Genomic DNA, 15085 nt, shown 5'->3' on the forward strand with positions numbered 1-15085 from the left:
ATACATTCCCGTTGCCACGGATTGAAGACTCACTCACCTGTCTCACACAAGCGGCGTGGTACTCCACATTGGACCTGGCGAGTGGATACTGGCAGGTGCAGGTAGACGACCGAGATAGAGAGAAGACAGCCTTCACCACCCCGTTTGGGTTATTTGAATGGGACCGGATGCTGTTTGGCCTGTGCAATGCTCCTGCGACCTTTCAGCGCTTGATGCAGCACTGTCTAGGGGGACAACTGGTCGACTCAACGCTGGTATACCTAGACGATGTGATCATCTTCTCCCCTGACTTCCGCACTCACCTGCACCATCTAGGTGGGAGGAGGACCACCTAGGGAGGAGGAGGAACACAGGAAGTGTTCAGGGCCATGGAGAAATATGGGCTAAAGCTTAGGCCAGACAAATGCCAGTTATTGCGGAAGGAGGTACCGTTCTTGGGACATCGTGTCAGTGCTGCAGGAATATCCCCCGACCCGGAGAAGGTGGCGGCTGTCCAAGGGTGGGAGCCACCCCGGGCAGTGAGACAGGTGCGGTCGTTCCTGGGGTTCGTGGGATATTGTCGACGCTTTATAAAATGATTATCTGGGCATGCTAGGCCATTGAACCAACTCCTTGCTGGTTCCGGGCGTGCCCGTGGCAAAGGCTCCCCGTCAGTGCATTGGGATTCCACCTGTGAGACCGCTTTCCAGAACCTCAAGCAGGAACTTCTGAGGGCCCCTATCTTGGCCTACGCAGACTTCACCCAGCCGTTCCGTCTGTACACTGACGCCAGCAATGCAGGTTTGGGAGCCGTGTTGGCCCAAGAGCACCAAGGAGTGGAGAGAGTCATTGCATACGCAAGTCGAAGTTTACATCCCGCAGAGCGGAACGCGGCAACTTACAGTTCCTTCAAAATCGAACTACTGGCAATGAAGTGGGCCATGACGGAGAAGTTCAAAGATTACCTGTTGGGAGCAAAGGTGACGGTGATTACGGATAATAATCCATTAGTACACTTGCAGACCGCCAAGTTGGGGGCAGTAGAACAGCGTTGGGTGGCACAACTAGCAAATTATGATTAACAGCTTAAATACCGACCCGGCAGAGAACACGTAAATGCGTACGCCCTGTCCAGACTCCCAGTCATCCGGAGGGACAACCAAACACCCCTTTGTACCCCTGGCCCTGAAGACGAGTTGCTGATGGCAATGTTGGAAGCTCCCGGGACCCTGAGGGCTGTTCCGTCTAGTTGGGGGTGGGACCCCGGGCGGTGGAGAAGGCTGCAGCTGGGAGATGCAGACCTGTGTCAGGTTACGTTGTACCTTAGACAGGGATACATGCCGAGAGCAGAGGAAAGCGGGCTAAGACGGTGGGAGTACAACAGCTCCTAAGGCAGTGGAAGAGGCTGCGACTTAGAGAAGGGGTAATCTGCCGTTCGATGCGAGATCCCCGAACACAGGAGACAGTACACCAGGTGGTGGTACCGGAGGGCCAAGTCTCGGAGCTATTGACTGCATTCCACACCCATACTGGCCATCAGGGCCAAGAGAAGACGCTGTCTCTGCTGAGGAGTTATTTCTACTGGCCTAGGATGGAAAAGAAAGTAGAGGAGTTCGTTCAGAGTTGTCCACGGTGTACGTTGTTCAAACGCAGGAAGGAAGTCCGAGCCCCATTGGTCCCCCTGTGGCCCAAAGCACCTCTGCACATCATAGGAATCGATTTCCTGACTTTAGGTCGGCCGACGGATCGATTTCAAAATATCCTGGTGATGACTGACCTATTAACTAAATACGCCTGGGCCTTCCCCACTGTAGATCAGACGACAGTTACCACAGCCAGCGCCCTTTGGAGGGCAGTGATACAACCTTTTGGCTCCCAAGAGACCCTACACTCAGACCAAGGTTAAAATTTTGAGTACCGAGTGATCCAAGAGCTGAGCCACCTTTATGGGTGCCGGAAGACCCATACGACCTCATACCATCCTCAGGGTAACGGGGGTGCGAAAGGTTGAACAAGACCCTGTTGGGGTTATTGGGGACCCTAGAGAGTGAACAACAGGGCCAATGGGCCGAGAGTCTCCCCTCTCTGTTGCAAGCCTATAACAATAGTGTGCACAGTATCACCGGGTATGCTCCTTCCTACCTTATGTTTGGGCGCCATCTCCGCTTACCTGTGGACTTGCTCCTGGGGACCGAGGCTGCAGAAAGAGGGTATAGTACCACTGACTGGGTGAATCGGCACCACCACCAACTGCTCGATGCCTACCGACGAGTCTCAGATCATCTGAGTGCAGCAGCCGCCAAGAACAAGCGGCTATACGACCGGACTGCCCGAGAGGCCCCTTTGTTACCAGGGGAGCGAGTGCTGGTAAGGGACAACCGGCGCTCAGGGAAGGGGAAGCTCAGCGATCGCTGGGAGTCGACGCCATATGTGGTGGAACGACGACAAGGGCCTGATGCTCCAGTTTACTCTGTACGACCCGAGGGGAAACCAGGGCCGATACGGGTGCTCCATCGAAACTTGCTCCGTCCATGTCCGAACTATTCGCAGCTAGCGGCCGAGGCCCCAAGTGCGCCACCCGCCCCAGAGGTACTCATGGTAGGGTGGTCTGTGGTCCCGAGGGACCCTGAAGTTGAAGCAAGAGTGGCTCCGCCCTCGCCACCCCGACGATCTCAGCGAAACACCCGAGGACAGCCTCCTGAGAGGTATGGCGAATGGAATTGAAGAACACAGGTTCTCGGGACTAGAACCGATTGGCGGGGGGGATGTCACGTGTGACAAAAACGCGTAGTGAGCGGAACCCTCTTGGTGAGTCACGAGTTTCTCGAGGGAATGATTTGTGTGCGACACATCCCACTCCAGTTCCAGGTGTGGCAGAAACATTGCCCAGCCTGATTAGCGCTAATGCACTGCAGGTGCAAGAGAGAGAGGAGCGGCGTTCACACAGGTGTCTGGCTTCACAAGCCAAAGATAAAAGGGCTATCCAGAGAGGTTTCGGGGAACGGGACGTGGATGTGGTCTGTTTTGTTTTTGGAGCAGTTTGGGGCTCAAGCTTTACTCGGGGAAGTTGTCTGGATGTGGAAGCCGCCCATTGAAGTCTGCTGGATCAGAGTTCGTCTGTGGGAGTCTGCTGGGCTGATTTATCGATTGAATCTGCGCTGTGAAGGGAGAGAGAAAGATAAGTGAATTGATTTCATCTTATGAACATTCGAAAAGCTTGAAGAGGATGCAGTGAATGTAAATCTGACTGTTGGGGAAGCTATGCGTTTCAGAGTGTGTTGAGGAGGAACTGAGGATTAAATATCCCCCACGGGAGTGTAACGAATGGATTGAGGCCTCTGATCAGCCCTATCGTGTGAGTGAATTGCAGTGTTTTTGCCTTATTTATATACATTGATTCATGGCTGTGGATTTGAAGTGAACACGAGTGTGGTGTGCTTTTACTGAGAAGCGGCCCCAACCCCTGCTTACACGTTTGTGAAAAGTTATTATATCTGCTCTCCATCAGAAGCCCAGAGTGATACAGCTGAGTTTGGAAGTATGCAGTATCGCTGGTGAAGTAAGCTTTTAAATCACTGTCTCACTACTTTGCACTGACGAAAAGTATCCTATGTTGAGAAGAATCCTTTACCTTCCTACTTACCATCTAAGTCTGGAAGTATGCAGTATCGCTCGTGAAGTAATTTTTTAAAATCATTGTTTCACTACTGTGTGCTGACGAAAGTATTCTATACTGAGAAGAATCCTTACCTTCCTACTTAACGTCTGAGTCTGGAAGTATGCAGCATCGCTGGTGAAGTAAGCTTTTAAACCACTGTCTCACTACTGTGCACAGACGAAAGTGTTCTATACTGAGAAAAATCTTTATCTTCCTACTTACGGTCTGAGTCTAGAAATATGCAGCATCGCTGGTGAAGAAAGCTTTTAAGTCACTGTTTCACTACTGTGCACTGCTGAAAGTATCTTATACTGAGAAGAATCCTTACCTTCCTACTTACTGTCTGAGTCTAGAAGTATGCAGCATGGCTGGTGAAGTAAGCTTTTAAACCACCGTCTCCCACTACTGTGCACTGACGAAAGTTTCTTGTACTGAGAAGAATTCTTACCTTCCTACTTACCGTCTGAGTCTAGAAGTATGCAGCATTGCTGGTGAAGTAAGCTTTTAAATCACTGTCTCACTACTGTGCACTGACGACAGTATCCTATACTGAGAAGAATCTGTAAGAACCGATTTTCCTGCTAAGACAAAAGCTGAGATAAAACTCACCATAAAGCAATAAAACGCACCCTGGACAGAAGATCGCAAAGACAGAGCACAGGACATTGTCTTGTCCAAACGTTTCTCCTATCTTATCTCTGCATCCCCCTCTCCCTCTCCCCCTGAGTCAAGTCACCAAAAGTTCACTAAGAATGCTTATATATCATATATGATGTATCTTGGGAATCTATTGTTTTTCCTTTTCGTGTTTGGTATCATTTTAAGTGTCTCGGTGCGATTGGTAAAATGGTCTTAATTTCATTGCAGTCATTGGTAATATGAGAAGGATTGAGGACTTAGGAGAATCCTGTGTTCCTCTTTGGGTGATGTTTCTTCAAGACATCTCCCCTCTCCCCCGAGACCAGGTGCTACCCCCTGGGGTACAGGAACTGACCCAAAACACACTGGGAAAATATTGGTACAACCCTTTTTCTGGTCTGGGTATTTAAGGCTAGGTAACAGAGCAATCTGTGGGACCTGTAACCAGGAAAACCCCCATGCAGTAATGTGTCAGTGTTATCCCCTTGGAAAGCTCTCACACACTACTGTGTGTCTCTGTCAGGAATGCATAGCTTACTTTTAGAATCATCTTTGAGTAATTGATGTCATGCATTTATTATTTCTGAATTGGCTTTTAATCATTTACTTGTGAAATTGGCACGGTACATTTTTCCTGACAAAAATTAATGTTAACCTTGATTATTCTGAAGTATTCTGGAATCATTATTTCTAGTAGATTATGTGTAGTCTGTTGTTCCCGCAAATCTCTGTCCAGGATAGATCACACCTAAGGCACTAATGAATGGAGCATGGGGCACATCATTAGACCTTCTGATTCCTGACTATCTCCTAACTTAGCATGTTGTACGCTGCAACTATTGAGAAAAATTACACCTATGAGTCAGCAGTGAGCGGCCGCGTAGGGTAAGATAGTTTGCACTGCACCCTCTGACTATTTTAGGACTGGCTAGTTTGTGATCGTGAGCGCACACTCGCGACGTGACGTCTCAAAGCGACACCAGGTCCTTAGTGAACGAATATTTGAAATTATGAAATGGCCAGAATAATCAAAGATCTAAATTAACTCATAATCAGTATTTATGACTGTTTTCTAATAAGAAACACAATCTAAATTTGATTAACATTTGAAATTGGAGTCAGATTAAGCGTAGAGCTAAAGTATTATTTAAACTAAATTCCAATAAATTAAGTGAACTTCACTGGAGCGCTGAAAAGACATACACGCATTATTCCTTCGACCATACCATTGGATTCCGGTGTTGGGCCAATGGGTGGACCTTACAAATCCTTACCTTCCTACTTACCGCCTGAGTCTAGAAGTATGCAGCATCGCTGGTGAAGTAAGCTTTTAAAATCATTGTTTCACTACTGTCCACTGACGAAAGTATTCTATACTGAGAAAAATCCTTATCTTCCTACTTACTGTCTGAGTCTAGAAGTATGCAGCATTGCTGGTGAAGTAAGCTTTTAAACCACCGTCTCCCACTACTGTGCACTGACGAAAGTATCTTGTACTGAGAAGAATTCTTACCTTCCTACTTACCGTCTGAGTCTAGAAGTATGCAGTATTGCTGGTGAAGTAAGCTTTTAAATCACTGTCTCACTACTGTGCACTGACAAAAGTATCCTATACTGAGAAGAATTCTTACCTTCCTACTTACCGCCTGAGTCTAGAAGTATGCAGCATCGCTGGTGAAGTAAGCTTTTCAATCACTGTCTCACTACTGTGCACTGACGAAAGTATCCTATACTGAGAAGAATCCTTACCTTCCTACTTACCGTCTGAGTTTGGAAGTATGCAGCATCGCTGGTGAAGTAAGCCTTTGAATCATTGTCCCACTACTGTGCACTGACGAAAGGATTCTGTATTGAGAAGAACTCTTACCTTCTTACTTACCGTTTGAGTCCTGAAGTGAGCCGTATCCTTGGTGAAGTTGTCACAAGGTGACGAACTAGAGACGGCCCACAGCCCACGGGGGGATGTTTCCGCCCGGAGCGGTTTCAACTGAACACCAAGCCGGCCTCAGATGCGTCGCTACCATAGGAACAGCAGCCGCTGATGGCAAAGTGACAGCAGGTGTGGCGCATTAAGTGACTGTGTGACGATTGGGACATGTCGCTTTTAGGAACAGACAAAAGCAAAACTTTGAGAGACTGAGTGGGTTGGGTGGGATTGCTGCGGCGTTCTAACTTTTCTTCTTGCTGAGAGAGAGTGAGAGATTTCTGTGGGACAAATCGGCTGGCTAGATTGATCCGTGGGAAGGGAATCCGCTACGAAGAACTGGGTGACAGAGAACAGAGAGGCAGAGGGCGAAGTCATCTATGAAGTATTATCGAGTCCACTTACTGGGGTGAAGATAAGTACCAACATTCTACTGGCTGTATTATATGTGGGTTATACACAAAAACGTCTCGGTTACGTATGTAACCCTAGTTCCCTGATAGGGAACGAGACGCTGCGTCAAACGCTGCGGGAACGCCCCTGCGTTGTGCGTCATGAAGCACGTATGGAATCAGCCCAATGGAGAGATGAAACGTCATAGGCGGGTGACGTCATCGACCAGGAAACTATAAAGCACCCCAAAAACACAAGCGCATTAGCTTCTGATAGGCTTGAAGGAAGCGCTAACGGGAGTGCCGGGAGTATGGCGGAGCGACGCAGCGTCTCGTTCCCTATCAGGGAACTAGGGTTACATACGTAACCGAGACGTTCCCTTTCAAGGGAACTTCGAGCTGCGTCAAACGCTGCGGGAACGCGAATACCCACGTCGCCATAGGACCAAATGACCGTCATGTGAGACTTGCGCACAGAGGACGAGAGCACCTGTGCCCCAGGGGTAGAGCTTAAGTCTAGGTCATAGAACTTAATAAAAGTATGCGGTGAAGACCATCCAGCCGCATCACAAACATCACTCAGGGAAACCCCCGACAAAAGAGCTTTAGAAGCAGCCATACTCCTGGTAGAGTGAGCTCGGACAACCAAAGGTGAAGGCTGGCCAGCCGACTCATAAGCAAGTGAGATAGCCTCAACCACCCACTTGCTCATTCTCTGTTTAGACGCCGGACACCCTTTCCTGGGTGGCCCGAAACATACAAAAAGTTGTTCTGATTTCCTCCACAGGGCAGCTCTGTGGACATAAGCGTCTAATGCCCTAACAGGGCAGAGTGAATTAAGTTTCTCCTGGTCCGATGACATAAATGGAGGAGGACAGAAAGCCTGCAGAACCGTAGGTCTAACAATATTAGTAGGAACCTTAGGAACGTAACCTGGTCTAGGATGCAGAAAAGCTTTAACCATGCCAGGTGCAAATTCCAGGCACGAGGGTGAAACCGACAGAGCCTGCAAATCTCCGATTCTTTTTAGTGAAGAGATAGCAAGCAAAAAGATAGTCTTAAAAGTGAGAAACTTCTCGGGAACTTCTTCGATAGGTTCAAAAGGAGCTAGGGAAAGACCTTCTAATACAATGGCCAGATCCCAAGTCGGCACCCTCGTACGAACTGCTGGCCTCAGCCTCAAAGTGCCACGGAGGAAACGAGTTATAAGCGGGTGTCTCCCAAGAGAAACTCCACTGAAAGGGACGTGGTAAGCAGCTAGTGCCGCCACATACACCTTTAGTGTGGAGGGGGATAACCCTGTGGAGAAGCGCTCCTGCAGGAATTCCAGCACTGCACCCACTGGGCAGTTAACTGGGTCCTGCAGGTGTTCTCCACACCAAGAAGTGAAAAGTTTCCACTTCAAGGCATAAAGCTTCCTCGTGGATGGAGCTCTGGAGTTAAGAATGGTCTCAACAACCTCGGTTGAGAGACCGGAGTCTATGAGCTGGGCCCCCTCAGAGGCCAAGCCCACAGTTTCCACAATTCTGGGCGGGGGTGAAGTATCGTGCCCCCCGCCTGGGAGAGTAGATACCTCCTGACCGGGAGCTCCAAAGGAGAACCGTCCAGGAGAGAAATCAGGTCCGCAAACCATACTCGGGCCGGCCAGAACGGGGCTACTAGTAGTAGACTGACCCCGTCCCGGCGGACCCTCTCCAGAACTCCTGGTAACAGAGCAATCGGGGGAAAGGCGTACAGACGTGACCTCGGCCACGGCTGCACCATAGCATCCAACCCCAGGGGGGCTGGAAGAGTGATGGAGAACCACCGATGACAATGAGTGGTCTCCTTGGAAGCGAATAGGTCCACCTCGGCGCGACCGAAACTCAACCAAAGGAGCTCCACCACCTCGGGGTGGAGTCTCCATTCCCCTGGCCTCGGCCCCTGCCTCGACAGGGAGTCTGCTACCACATTCAAATACCCAGGGAGATACATTGCTCTCAGAGATAGTAGCTTCCCTTGGGACCACAGGAGGATCTGACGGGCCAACTTGTAAAGCCGGCGAGACCGCAGGCCCCCCTGATGATTTATATAAGAGACCACCGACGTGTTGTCTGATTGAACTAACACATGATGGCCTCTCAGGTCTGTTAGGAAGTGTTTCAGAGCCTGAAACACAGCCAACATCTCTAGACAATTTATGTGCCACGAAAGATGATGATCCTGCCACAGACCTTGGGCTGGGCGACCACTCATGACCGCCCCCCACCCTGTGAGGGAAGCATCCGTCGTTAGCGTTATGCGACGACAAAGAGCCCCCAGCACAGGACCTTTGGATAGGAACCAAGTTTCTCTCCACATGACCAGAGCACGAAGGCAGCGCCGCGTGACTTTGAACGTGCGGAGCGGATTTCCCCTCGGGGAGAATCCCTTGGTCCTGAGCCACCACTGTAGCGGTCTCATGTACAACAGGCCGCAAGGTATAACGTTGGACGCTGCTGCCATCAGACCCAACAGTCTCTGAAACTGCTTGACAGTGAGTAGCTGGCCTAGCTTCACTTGTTTCACAGCTGAGAGAATCGAAGCGATGCGGGTCGGAGAGAGTCGCGCCCGCATCGATACCGAATCCCAAACGACACCCAGAAAAGTGGTCTTCTGGGAAGGAGATAATACACTTTTCTTTGCGTTCAGCCTCAACCCCAACTTTCTGATATGAGCGAGGACGACATCTCGATGCCGAACCGCCATCTGCTCGGTCTGAGCTAAAATCAACCAATCGTCGATGTAATTGAGAATACGAATGCCCTGAAGCCTCAGAGGCACTAGTGCTGCATCCATGCATTTCGTGAAAGTGCGGGGAGATAAAGCTAGGCCAAACGGAAGAACCCTGTACTGGTACGCCTCGCCCCCGAAGGCGAACCTCAGGAACTTCCTGTGTTGTGGAAGGATGGACACATGGAAGTATGCGTCCTTCAGATCTATCGTGACAAACCAGTCCTCGGACCTGATTTGAGACACGATCTGCTTGATAGTGAGCATCTTGAATTTTAGCTTCCCTACCGAGCGATTCAATATGCGCAGGTCTAAAATTGGACGCAACCCCCCATCCTTCTTTGGAACGATGAAATATCGGCTGTAATAACCTGACTCCAAACTGGGAGGAGGAACCCGTTCTATAGCCTCTTTTTGAAGGAGCGTTTTCACCTCTTGTTCCAATACCAGAGCCTGCTCGGGGCCCACCACTGTGTGCAGAACCCCTCTGAATTTTGGTGGACGACACCTGAACTGGATAGCATAACCCTTTTCTACTGTCTGCAGGACCCAATGAGATATTTTTGGAAGGCTTTTCCACTCTGCCAGAAATTCTACTAAGGGTACCAGCCTCTCGAGACTGGCCTCTGGTGTAACTTGAGCAGCAGACGCAGCGCCCTGTAACGGCGCACCGGCAGGGAACAACTGGTCTGACCGCTCTGAGACCCTCCTCAGAGGGAGCGAGCGTCCCTCGGGAAAGCGCTCGCTGGGATCGTCTGTGCCCCGGCATAAAGGCGGGGTTGGCAGAACGAGCCCCTGAGGGCACCGAGGAGGAATGGGCACCGTAAAAAGAGGTGAACACCTTTCCGCCTCGGTGGGGACCACCCTCAGCATCCTGAACGGCTTGGCGTCAGGACTTCTTCTTAGCCGAAGCCTTCTTAGCCAATATAACTGTCCTCAGATCAGTTCTACTGGGAGAAGGCTTCGGCTGAGAGTGTCGCGGCTGAGCCCACTGTCCAGCAGGGGGAGCACGAGACGCGACACTCTGCCTCTGCTGCGCTCTATGTGATGAGCTCGAAGACGGCCGGGGCTGCTCCCGCCCAGCAGCCCCAGGGACATGAACTTTAAGGGGAAGAAACTTTTTAAAAGCTGCAGTTTGTTTCTTTTCTTCTTGGAATTTATCGATAACTGAATTCACAGCATCACCAAACAACCCCATGGGAGAAAGAGGAGCATCTAAAAGAAAAGCTTTTTCTCTCTCTTTAATATTAGTCTGATTTAACCACAAATGTCTTTCTGCGGCCACCAGAGCTGCCATAGAACGACCCATTAATTTGGCCGATTCTCTGGTGGCACGCAGGGATAAATCAGCAGCCTGACGCAGTTCGCGAACTACGTCAGTACTGACCTCCTCACTCTCACTCATGTCCCTTAGCAGATCAGCCTGGTATGCCTGCAAGATTGACATAGTATGCAGACATGACGCAGCCTGACCTGCTGCCGAATATGCTTTACCCACCAAAGCCGAAGTGTTTCTTAAAGGCTTGGTGGGTAATGCCGGTGCCTTAAAAGATGATGCTGCTTCGGGGAAGAGATGGCTCGCAAGCGTCTCTTCCACACGAGGCAACGCACCATAACCATGAGCCTTGGCTCCCATAATATTAGCGTATGTTGAAGTCTGGGGACTAAACACTCTATATGACACCGGTTTTCTCCATGATTTCGACACCTCGGTGTGGAGATCATGGAAAAACGGCAGGCACCGGCGTGGAGGCTGCACACGTGACGGCAAAAATCTCTCATCCAACTTTGATTTAGAAACAGACTCCTGTCTAGTCACTGGCCATTCAATATTAAGTTTTTCAACAGCTCTTGTTAACACCTCCATAAGCTCATCACTCTCAGGAGTGTGGGGTGGCGAATCCTCCACATCTCCCTCAACACTAACAACATCAAGTTCCTCAGAACTGGATAGCATTGGTGCCTCAGCCCGAGCGGAAGAAACCGCAGCGCGTGCTTCCGAACCCGGGACTGAGGCACTGGATCTCACAGGTGAAGGGAGAGATAAGGCAGAGCCCGTCTCAAACCCCGCTGTGAGATCCATCTGCGATCCCCACAATAAGCGCCGCCGCTCTGCCTCGGCAGAAGCGGGACCCGAACCGCGGGGAGCGCGCACCGAACCGCTCTCCTCAAAGAGCGACCGGCGGGAGCGGAGCGTCCTTAACGGCAAACGCTCGCAATGCTCACAGTCTGCTCCCTCGAGAGCAAACTGGGCATGCTGAACTCCCAAACAAACAACACAAAGATCATGTGTATCCCCGCTCGTTAAATAACGCGAGCAGGGAGGAACACACTTTCTAAACTGCTGTTCGTCCGCCATAATCTCTCAATATATATATATATAGGGATAAATTGTTTGTGTGGTGCAGGGTATGTAAGACAGACAATATCACACAGGGACAGATTCACATGTAGCGCGACTGAAAGCACAGAAGCTAATGCGCTTGTGTTTTTGGGGTGCTTTATAGTTTCCTGGTCGATGACGTCACCCGCCTATGACGTTTCATCTCTCCATTGGGCTGATTCCATACGTGCTTCATGACGCACAACGCAGGGGCGTTCCCGCAGCGTTTGACGCAGCTCGAAGTTCCCTTGAAAGGGAACATTATATATGAGGAGAAATGACATAAAAAACGGAGTCCAGACGTCTGAATGAGAAGACAGCTGTTAGGATTTGTGATTGCAGTCGCTGAATTCTTCCGTCTTACTACCCCCGCTGTCCAGAGCGAGGAGGTTGGCCGTGACCTTAAATTTCACGGAGTGGATGAGAGTGACGTGAGTTAATGCTGTGTCCCACGGTGTGTGGTTGAAGTGGAATTATTGAATGCTTACTGTACAGAATTCTGTCACGTGTCCATCGGTCTTGCCTTGTGTTACAGTCGGGAGTTTTCTGAGGAAGAGATTAAGTGAAAACGGACTTTAAGCCTGCTGTATTCTGATTCATCATTGATGCTGTTCTGGAGAACGGGGAAAATCCAGTTACCTGCTGTTCTGAGTGTTGAATATCCAAAGCCTGTTGTATTCTGATTCATCATTGATGCTGTTCTGGAGAACGGGGAAAATCCAGTTACCTGCTGTTCTGAGTATTGAATATCCAAAGCCTGTTGTATTCTGATTCATCATTGATGCTGTTCTGGAGGACGGGGAAAATCCAGTTACCTGCTGTTCTGAGTGCGTCCCATCCGAAGCCCGCTGCATTTGTCTCATCGTTGCTGTTGTGGAGAACGGAGGAAACCTCAGGTACCCGTTGTTCTGAGTGTTGTGTATCTAAATCCTGTTGTACTCTGCTTCATTATTGATGCTGTTCTGGGGGACGGAGAAAATCCAGTTACCTGCTGTTCGGAGTGTGTTCCATCTGAGGCCGGTGCATTCTCGTCTCATCCTCGCTGTTCTTGGGAGTGGGAATAAACCCAGTTACCTGCTGCCCAGTCGACGCCCTTCACAGCCCCAAGCCTTCTGCACCGACGTATTGGGAAGACCAAACGTACGAGGAGTACCTACTTGCTGTCCAGTGGACGCTCCTTCACAGCCGTAAGCTTTCTGCACCTGTTGAACTAAGAAGAACCAACCGTATTGAGAGGATTTACCTGCTGCCAGTCGACGCTCCTTCACAGCCCTAAGCCTACTGCACCGACGTATTGGGAAGACCAAACGTACGTGGAGTACCTACTTGCTGTCCAGTCGACGCTCCTTCACAGCCGTAAGCTTCCTACACCTGTTGTACTGAGAAGAACCAACCGTACTGAGAGTAAGCCTTTGGCACCTGAGAGACTGAGAAGAGTCAACCGTACTGAGAGTAAGCCTTTGGCACCTGAGAGACTGAGAAGAGTCAACCGTACTGAGAGTAAGCCTTTGGCACCTGAGAGACTGAGAAGAGTCAACCGTACTGAGAGTAAGCCTTTGGAACCTGAATGTATCGAATAGAATCGAATGTAGCTCTTTAATGAGAACTAGTAATGTAGCTAGTTTTATTTAAGTTACTTATAAGCCATAAGCAATCGTCGATTAAAAGAGTATTTGGGGATTGCAGTTTGCTGTTTGACTTATCAATTTGTGTCGATAAAGTATAATAGGGTGAATCATGTATATAGTGCTTGCATAGTGCATATACTTGTAGCTGTTATGTATCTTTGGAAGTCCTTGAAATTAATAGGATTCAAAGCGCAGCGCAGCGTTCCGCGTCCTGTCTAAAAGGTGCTTCAGTCCTTGGCGCGCGCAAGTGCACGAACCCCAACCCCCCCTGTATGTATATATAGATAGATAGATAGCCTATATATATACACACACACAGACATATATATATACCCGTATAAGGAAATTCCGGCGCATCTGACGTCACACACGCCCATACTCGAAAAAAACTTTCTTAAACTTGTGACAAACCGGAAGGAGTATTTGTGGCACAGAAATACTCCATCAAACCTACAACTTAATTTTTGAAACTTTGTCCATGTTTGGCATGGGAATCCAACTCTTTAACAGTGTAAAAAACTCACTATACATGAAAAAGCATTTAACCCACTCCTTTAAGATCGCAAGTTTAGGAAAACTTCGGTTTCCCAGTCAGTTACAATTAATTAAACCAAGTTTAGTTTTTAGTTACACATTCTACATTGATTAAAAAAGAAAATCAAATGTTTTATTAATGATAGTATTATTTTATACAGAAATATTTTTTTTTATATAATTCAGATGAGAATAAAGTTAGTGTTAATTAAAATTAAGGAAAACAAATATATTGAACTGAAATATCAAATTAATTTTAAATTAATTCAGGTACAATTACCATCAATGTCAATGTTATCAATGTCTTTTTTTTCTTTTTATTAATTTAATTAATAAACGAATTATATATAAATATTGTGAATGCACTACAAATAAACTGGTTATATGCCTTTACTTTCACACAGAGAAAGAGAGAAATGTAGTAATACACTAGGTGGTACAGCCTGAGACATGCACAATTAAAAAAAAATTGCCTTCTGCATTTTTGTTTTGCTTTTCGCTCCATTGTACCAAACTGGTATCGAACCGTGACTTCTGTGTACCGTTCCACCCATAGTGTGTGTGTGTGTGTGTGTGTGTTGAACCTGTATGGAGTCACAGTCAGATGAAGGACAGGCTCCGATCACAGCGGCTGAGTGTGTGTGTGTGTGTGTGTGTGTGTGTGTGTGTGTGTGTGTGTGTGTGTGTGTGTGTGTGTGTGTGTGTGTGTGTGTGTGTGTGTGTGTGTGTGTGTGTGTGTGTGTGTGTGTTTTTTACCTGTATTGAGCCACAGTCAGATGAAGCACAGGCTCCGATCACAGCGGCTGTGTGTGTGTGTGTGTGTGTGTGTGTGTGTGTGTGTGTGTGTGTGTGTGTGTGTGTTGAACCTGTATGGAGCCACAGTCAGATGAAGCACAGGCTCCGATCACAGCGGCTGAGTGTGTGTGTGTGTGTGTTTTGTACCTGTATGGAGCCACAGTCAGATGAAGCACAGGCTCCGATCACAGCGGCTGAGTGTGTGTGTGTGTGTGTGTGTGTGTGTGTGTGTGTGTGTGTGTGTGTGTGTGTGTGTGTGTGTGTGTGTGTGTGTGTGTGTGTGTGTGTGTGTGTGTGTGTGTTTTGTACCTGTATGGAGCCACAGTCAGATGAAGCACAGGCTCCGATCACAGCAGCTCCCAACAGAACGGCCTCTGGTCCGGCCGACAGGACCACCGGCAG

The sequence above is a fragment of the Siphateles boraxobius genome, unplaced genomic scaffold, assembly GCF_051911475.1.
Source record: "Siphateles boraxobius isolate OS27281-9 unplaced genomic scaffold, OSU_SipBor_1 42, whole genome shotgun sequence".
NCBI lineage: Eukaryota > Metazoa > Chordata > Actinopteri > Cypriniformes > Leuciscidae > Siphateles > Siphateles boraxobius.